The sequence below is a fragment of the Capricornis sumatraensis genome, chromosome 9, assembly GCF_032405125.1.
Source record: "Capricornis sumatraensis isolate serow.1 chromosome 9, serow.2, whole genome shotgun sequence".
NCBI classification, from domain to species: Eukaryota; Metazoa; Chordata; class Mammalia; order Artiodactyla; family Bovidae; genus Capricornis; species Capricornis sumatraensis.
In genome coordinates, this window is record NC_091077.1 from 8785207 (window position 1) to 8794208 (window position 9002).

Consider the following 9002-nt stretch of genomic DNA (forward strand, 5'->3'; position numbering starts at 1 on the left):
ACACAAATGAGGTGACAGGAAGCACTAGGAATATCAGTAACTTAAGAAAACTACAATGATTAGAATCATAGTTAAAGTTAAGAATTGATGCCCTAAGTGAAACTTGGGAATTCTATCCATAAAAAGTTGGCACAGTTCTCATTACAAAGACTTTGCAGCATCTATCTTGTTTGAAAATTGAAGTATAGTTGATTTACAATGTTGTGTTAATTTCTGCTGTACAACAAAGCGATCCCGTTATACATGTATGTATACACATTCCCTTTGATATTCTTTTCCTTTGTGGTTTATCTCGAGATATTGAATATAGTTCCCTGTGCTAAACTATAGTATCTTTTTGTTTATCCATTATATATGTAATAATTTGCATCTGTTAACCCTAAACTCCCAGTCTGTCCCTCCCCTCCATCCCCCTTGGCAATCACAAATCGTTTCTCCGTATCTGTGAGTCTGTTTCTGTTTTGTAGATAGGTTCTTTTGTGTCATGGTTTAGATTCCACATAAAAGCGATATCACATGATATCTGTCTTTTTCTTTCTGACTTACTTCATTGAGTATGATAATCTTTAGTTCCATCCACGATGCCGCAAATGGCATTATTTCGTTACTTTTTCGGTCTGAGCAGCATGAATGTACCACATCTTCTTTACCCACTCATCTGTTGATGGATACTTAGATTTCTTCCACATCTTGGCTATTGTGAACAGTGCTGCTGTGATCATAGGGGTGTGTGTATTGTTTTGAGTTATAATTTTGTCCGGATACATGCTGAAGAGTGGGATTGCTGGGTCATATGGTAATTCGTTTAGTTTTTTTGAGGAGCCTGCATGCTGTTTTCCACAGTGGGGGAGCATCTGTCTTAAACCTTAGCAGTATTTTATATTTTCATTTTTGTTGGGTGCGAACACGTGGGGTCATTACTCTTTGATGAGCATACTCAGATAAAGTACTCTTTGTCTAAATGTATCTCTCTGGATACTCATGTTCAGTATGCACAAATAAGTGTGTATTTTCCTTCCTGTTCAGAGAACTTCCTTTCTATATTGTTTTAGAGGAGATCTGCTAGAGATAAATTTTCTTAGTTTTCCTTCATCCGAGAATGTCTTCATTTCTCTTTCATTTCTGAAGGATATTTTGTTGAACTGGCAATTCTTTTCTCTCAGCATCTGAACAAATACTGTGCCATTTCCTTCTGGCTTCATGGTTTCTGATGAATAACCCACTGTCTCTCATTGCTTTTCCCCTATAGATAAGGCATAATTATTCTGACTACTCTCAAGATTTTTTTCTTTATCTGTAGTTTCCAGAAATTTAATTGTGATGTATCTTGGCTTCGATTGCTACAGGTTTATTTTGCTTGGGGTTCACTGAGCTTCAATTTCCAGGCTTTCTCTCTTGCCATATTTGGGAAGATGTCAGCTGTTATTTCCTCAAGTACTTTATTTAGTCTTGCTGGACTAAAATCTGGCACAGCCCAGAACTCCTGCTCTTTCTTTATGCTTCCCACTGTTCCACTTCATTCCCCACTTACCTGGCAGGTGAGCTATGATGCCAGGCACTAAGCCAAGGGTAGAACATATTTCTCTGCTCTTTGGATTTGGAAGTATCTGTTGGGTGGCAAGCTGGGTTGCAGGGAGAATGGGGTCTGGAGGCTTTGAAGGATGGGGAAGTAAGTGGGTCTGAGGGCTCTCAGGAAAGACTTTTAACATTTATACCTCAATCCCTGTATGCCAGGCTTAGCCCCCAAATGCCTTGTTAGGGATCCAGATGCCAAATAATGTTTGCCCCAAAGGGAACCACTCCTGGAGGTAGCAGTTTGGGGAAAGAGAGAAACACCCAGCATTTCTTTCTTTTTCCTTCTCCTTCACTTCTGCAAGGCTTGGTGTAGTGAGAGACCTCTATCTCCAAGGAACATATCTTGGGGAAAACATGCCTCAAGGGCCCTAGAAATGGCAGAATTCGGTTGGTGCTTCTGGGTTAATGGTGGCAAGTCAATGGTGCCCATCTCTTGCTCAAAATCCCACCATGGCTCCCATCCCTAGATAGGGCCACTATAATTTTTTGACACAGATTTTATAAGTAAAAGCATGTGAACCATATATTAATGCTTACACATAAATTATGTATCTCTACTACAGGGGGTGATAGAGAATGAGATGGTTGGATTGCATCACTGAATCAATGGGCATGAGTTTGAGCAAACTCTGGGAGATAGCAAAGGACAGGGAAGCCTGGTGTGATGCAGTCCATGAGATTGCAAAGAGTGGGACATGACTGAAGCAACTTAACACCACACACATACACTGTGAAACGATTACTACAAGCAAGGTAAGTAACACAGTCATCACTTCACATAGCTATCTTTTTTCTTTTTCATAGTGAGAATGCTTAAGACCTATCCTCTTAGCAAATCACAAGTATAATATGGTTGTACTTGCTGCAGTCACCATGCTGTACATTAGATCTCTGGAACTTATTTGTCTTACAACCGAAAGTTGCAGCTTTTGACCAACATTTTCCCTTTCTTTGCCTTCCAATCTGGCAACCACCATTTTACTCTGTTTCAATAAATTTGACATTTTTAAGTTTCACAACTGATTGAAATCATACAGTATTTATCTTTCTTGTGTGCAGGTTTTTATATGAGTAGGTGCAATGACATTTTTATAAATACCAAAGCCAACAATGAGTGAAGTTGATTTAACATTTCACTTGGTTGTCATTTATTTAAACATGTATTGATTTCAATTTTGTGGTTTTCCATTTTTCCTTTGGGACAAAACTCTGCTTTAGTATTATTTTTTTTTTTTCATCCCTTGATTGCAATTATGTTCAGATTCTCCTGGGAAGCTTCAGAGTAGGGGCAGGCACTGCCCAGCTTTGATTCTTGAGGAAAGAAATAGCTGGGCCTGGCTCAATGCCCAGTGGTGAAATATGCCACAGAGAGTCTTCCTAAATGACCTAGGGTACTGGATTTTTTCCAAGCCATTTGGAATACACACCACAGAAGAGTCGGGCATCAATGTAAATGGGGTTGTGCTCAGTCGCTCAGTCATGTCTGACTCTTTGCAAGCCTTTGGAGTGTAGCCCTCCAGGCTCCTCTGTCCATGGGGTTTTTCAGGCAAAAGTCCTGGAGTGGGTTTCCCTTTCCATCCTCCAGGGGATCTTCCTGACTTGACTCAGGGATTGAATTCGTGTCTCCTGGGTCTCCTGCATTGCAGGTGGGTTCTTTACCAGTTGAGCTATCAGGGAAGCCCGAGTGAGATTCGGGAGTAAACTTACCTGCTATGTTTGAAAGACACCTCAGTGATGGTATCACCCACTGCTGCTGCCACCTTATCCTCACCCCTCCCTGTGCAGCTCCAGACACTTTGAATGGAGACTTTGTTCAAGCACCAATGTGTTATTTCATTTTATGGTTCTTTGTCTTTGACCTGCCATTCCTACCTTACTGTCCTTGCCTCCATCCTTCAATTTTTTGAGGTATCATTTATATACAGTAAAATGCACCGAACTTAAGCTTGCTAAAATTAGACAAATCTATTTATCTATGTTATCACACAAATCAAGATATAGAACATTCCCATTGCCTCAGAAACCTCTCTCTTGCCTTCTTTCCAGTCAAGCCCATCCTACCATCCCCAGAACAACCACTATTATGTTTTTTTTACCATTGTAGATCAGAATTTTGCTTTTTTTTGGGAAACTTCAGTAAATTGAATGGTTGTGTACTCTTTTGTGTCTGGTTTCTTTCAAAGTCTAGCCACTTTGTTGAAAGACTGACTTTCCTTTCCCTTAACTACAGAGCTTTTGTAGAAGACCAATTGACTGTACATGCATGGGGCTATCTCTGGATTCTCTATTCTATTTTTAAAAATTGATTTGTTTATTCATTTGGCTGTGCTGGGTCTTAGCTGTGATATGCGGGATCTTTCATTGCAGCATGTGGAATCTAGTTCCCTGACTGAGGAGAGCAGAGTCTTAGCCACTGGACCACAAGAAAAGTCCTTCTATTCTGTTCTTGGATATAGTTGTCCATTCTAATATTTGTGAGAAAATGTCTTCACTTTTGTAAATTTGTAGTAAGCCTGGAAATTAGATAATGTGAGTCCTCCAGCTTCATCCCTTTCAAGATTGCCTTATTTTATTCATGGTCATTGAAATTCCTATAAAAATTTTAGGTTGAGTTTGTGAATTACTATTAAAATCCTGGTGGGAATTAGGTTAGGGGTTGCTTTGGCTCTATAAATTAATTTTCAGAGGATTGTCATTTTTAACCACTTTGAGTCTTCTTATATAGGAAATGGTATATCTCCTCATTTATTTTTAAAATAGTTTATTCAAAAAAGCTTAGCAGTTCTCAGTGTTGTGGTCTTGCACATATTTCATTAGATTTATTGCTGGTATTTTATATTTTTGATGTTAAGTAGTATTGTTTTGGGGGGCAGGAGGAGAAGGGGATGACAGAGGATGAGATGGCTGGATGGCATCACTGACTCGATGGACATGCGTTTGGGTGAACTCCGGGAATTGGTGATGGACAGGGAGGCCTGGCGGGCTGCGATTCATGGGGTTGCAAAGAGTCGGACACGACTGAGCGACTGAACTGAACGGAGTATTGTTTTTAAGATGCCATATTATGTCTTTTGATAAAGTTTTTTCCCCCTCTTATTGTTTACTGCCAGAAGAGGACATACAATTGATGTTTTAATAGATGAACCTTGTCTCCTTTTTGTCAGTAGCTAAGTAGTGTCCAGCTATTTGAGACCCCATGGACTGCAGCATGCCAGGCTTCCTTGTCTCCTACAACTTTGCTCTATTCACTTATTAGTTCCAGTAGCTTGTAGATTTTTTTTTTCGGTGGGGGGGTGGAGGGGGGGTTTCTATGTACACAATCAAGTTGTCTGCAAACAAAAGCAGTTTAAATTTTTAATCACTTTATTTCTTTTTCTGCCTAGAACCTCCAGGACAATGTTAAATATAAATGAGAGCAGACATTCTTTTCTTCCCCATCTAAAGAGGAAATAATTCAGTTTTTCACATTAAGTTTGATGTTAGATATGTTTTCTAAAAATCTGTCCTGTATCAGATTTAAGAAGTTTCCTGCTATTCCTGGTTTGAGAATTGTTTCTGCTTTGTTTTTGTTTTTAAAGAGGAGTGGGTATTGAATTTTGTCGAATGTTTTTCCTACATCTATGAGATGATAACACGTGTTTCTCATTTATTCTCTGCATGTGTTGAATTATAGTGATTGATTTCCAAATATTAAACCATACTTTCATTCTTGAAATAAACCTCACATAACTATAGTATATTAACCTTTTAATATATGACTGGATTGTGTTTGTAATTATTTAAAACTTTCATCTATGCTCATGTGAATATTGAGTTTTAAATTTTATTTTCCTGCAGTGTCCTTGTCAGCTTTTAGTATCAGGGTTTTTCTGGTTTCATAAAATGAGTTACTGTGTGAACTTTTTTTTATCTTCACTGGATGCATTTGTGTAAGATTGGTATTATTTCTTCCTTGTATTTTTGGAAGCATATAGAGCAATTCAAGTTTTCTATATCTTATGTCAGTTAAAAAATTTTTAAAAATAAATTTTACCAAAAACATACAGATGGCCAATAGGCACCTGAAAAGATGCTGCTGCTAAGTCACTTCAGTCGTGTCTGACTCTGTGCGACCCCATAGACGGCAGCCCGCTAGGCTCCCCCGTCCCTAGTTTTCTCCAGGCAAGAACATTGGGGTGGGTTGCCATTTCCTTCTCCAATGCATGAAAGTGAAAAGTGAAAGTGAAGTCGCTCAGTCGTTTCCGACTCTTAGCGACCCCATGGACTGCAGCCCACCAGGCTCCTCCGTCCATGGGATTTTCCAGGCAAGAGTACTGGAGTAGGGCGCCATTGTCTTCTCCTGAAAAGATGCTAAACATCGCTAATTATTAGATAAATGCAAATCAAGATTATGGCTAGATACCACTTCACGCTAGTTAGAATGGTCATCATTAAAAATCCTACAAATAACAAATGCCAAAGATGTTGTGGAAAAAGAGAACTCTCCTACTTTGTTGGTGGGAACACAAATTGGAGCCCAATGGTCGTAGCAGCTCTATTTATACTAGCCAATATGGGGAAGCAACTTAAATGTCCATTGACAGAAGAATGGGTAAAGTGGTATATATACACAATGAAATATTATTCAGCCACAAAAGAATGAGATCATACTATTTGCAACTACACAGATGAACCTAGAGATTATACTAAGTGAAGTAAGTCAGAAAGAGAAAAATCAGTACCATATGATGTCACTCGTGTGATATCTCAAATATGACACAAATGAACTTATTTATAAAAGAGAAACAGACTTATAGACATAGAAAACAAAGGTTACCAAAGGAGAAACGAGGTGAAGGAGAGATAAATCAGGAGTTTTGGGATTAACAGATACAAACTATTACATATAAAACAGATAAATGGCAAGCTTGTAAATATTCACAAATCAATCAATGTGATACACCATATTAGCAAATTAAAAGATAAAAACCATATGATTCTCAATAGATGCAGAGAAAGCCTTTGACAAGATTCAATAGCCATTTATGATAAAAACTCCCCAGAAAGCAGGCACAGGAGGAACATACCTCAACATAATAAAAACCATATATGACAAACCCACAGCAAACATCACCCTCAGTGGTGAAAACTTGAAAGCATTTCCTCTAAAATCAGGAGCAAGACAAGTGTGCTCACTCTCACCACTACTACTCAGCATAATTTTGGGAGTTCTAGCCACAGCAATCAGAGAAGAAAAAGAAATAAAAGGAACCTGGATTGGAAAAGAAAAATAAAATTCTCACTGTCTGCAGGTGACATGATCCTTTACGTAGAAAACCCTAAAGACACCACTAGAAAATTACTAGAGCTAATCAATGAATATAGTAAAGTTGAAGGATATAAAGTTAATACACAGAAATCCCTTGCATTCTTATACACTAACAATGAGAAAGCAGAAAGAGAAATTAAGGAAACAATCCAGTTCACCATTGCAATGAAAATAATAAAGTACTTAGGCATAAATTTACCAACAGAAACAAAAGACCTATATATAGAAAACTATAAAACACTGATGAAAGAAATCAAAGATGACACAAATAAATGGAGAAATATACCATGTTTGTGGATCAGAAGGGTCAATATAGTGAAAATGAGTATATTACCCAAAGCAATGTATAGAGTCAATGAAATCCCTATCAAGCTACCAGTGGTATTTTTCACAGAGCTAGAACAAATAATTTCATGATTTGTATGGAAACACAAAATCCTCGAATAGCCAAAGCAATCTTGAGAAAGAAGACTGGAACTGGAGGAATCAACCTGCCTGACTTCAGACTATACTACAAAGCCACAGTCATCAAGACAGTATGGTACTGGCACAAAGACAGAAATACAGATCAATGTAGCAAAATAGAAAGCCCAGAGATAAATCTATAGACCGATAGGCAACTTATCTTTGACCAAGGAGGCAAAAATATATAATGGAGAAATGACAAACTCTTTAAGAAGTGGTGCTGGGAAAACTGGTTAACCACTTGTAAAAGAATGAAACTAGAACACTTTCTAACACCATACACAAAAATAAACACAAAATGGATTAAAGATCTAAATTTCAGACCAGAAACTATAAAACTCTTAGGGGAAAACATAAGCAGAACACTCTCTGACATAAATCACAGCAAAATCCTCTATGACCCACCTCCCAGAGTAATGGAAATAAAAACAAAAATAAACAAATGGGACCTAATTAAAATGAAAAGCCTTTGCACAACAAAGGAAACTATAAGCAAGGTGAAAAGGCAGCCTTCAGAATGGGAGAAAATAATAGCAAATGAAAAAACTGACAAAGAATTAATCTCCAAAATATACAAGCAGGTCCTGCAGCTCAAAACCAGAAAAATAAGTGACTCAATCAAAAAGTGGGCCAAAGAACTAAACAGACATTTCTCCAAAGACTTATAGATGGCTAACAAACACATGGAAAGATGCTCAACATCATCACTCATTATCAGAGAAATGCAAATCAAAACCACAGTGAGGTACCATCTCACACCAGTCAGAATGGCTGACATCCAAAAGTCTACAAATAATAAATGCTGGAGAGGGTGTGGAGAAAAGGGAACTCTCTTACACTGTTGGTGGGAATGCAAACTTGTACAGCCATATGGAGAGCAGTGTGGAGACTCCTTAAAAAACTGGAAACAAAACTGCCATATGACCCAGCAATCCCACTGCTGGGCATACACATGGAGGAAACCAGAGACATGTGTACCCCAGTGTTCATTGCAGCACTGTTTATAATAGCCAGGACATGGAAGCAACCTAGATGTCCACTGGCAGATGAATGGATAAGGAAGTTGTGTACATATACACAATGGAATGTTACTCAACTATAAAAAAGAACACATTTGAGTCAGTTCTAATGAGGTGGATGAAACTGGAGCCTATTATACATGGCGAAGTAAGTCAGATAGAGAAACACCAATACAGTATATATATGGAATTTAGAAAGATGGCAATGACAACCCTATATGCAAGGCAGAAGAAGAGACACAGATGTAAAGAACAGACTTTTGGGCTATGCGGGAGAAAGCAAAAAGGGACAATATGAGAGTCTGAAACTTGTATATTACCATATGTAAAATAGACGACCTGTCCTAGTTCAATGCATGAAACAGGGCACTTAAAACCTGTGCTCTGGGACAACCCAGATGGATGGGGTGGGGAGGGAGGTGGGAAGGGGTTCAGGATGGTGGGACACATGTACACCCATGACTGATTCATGTTGATTTATGGCAAAAATTACCACAATATTGTAAAGTAGTTGCCTCCAATTAAAATAAATAAATTAATTAAAAAACCAGGTCCTGTGTGTATAGCACAGGAAACTATACTCAAGATCCTGTAATAAAGTATAACTGAAAATATTCTAAGTTATATGTATTTTG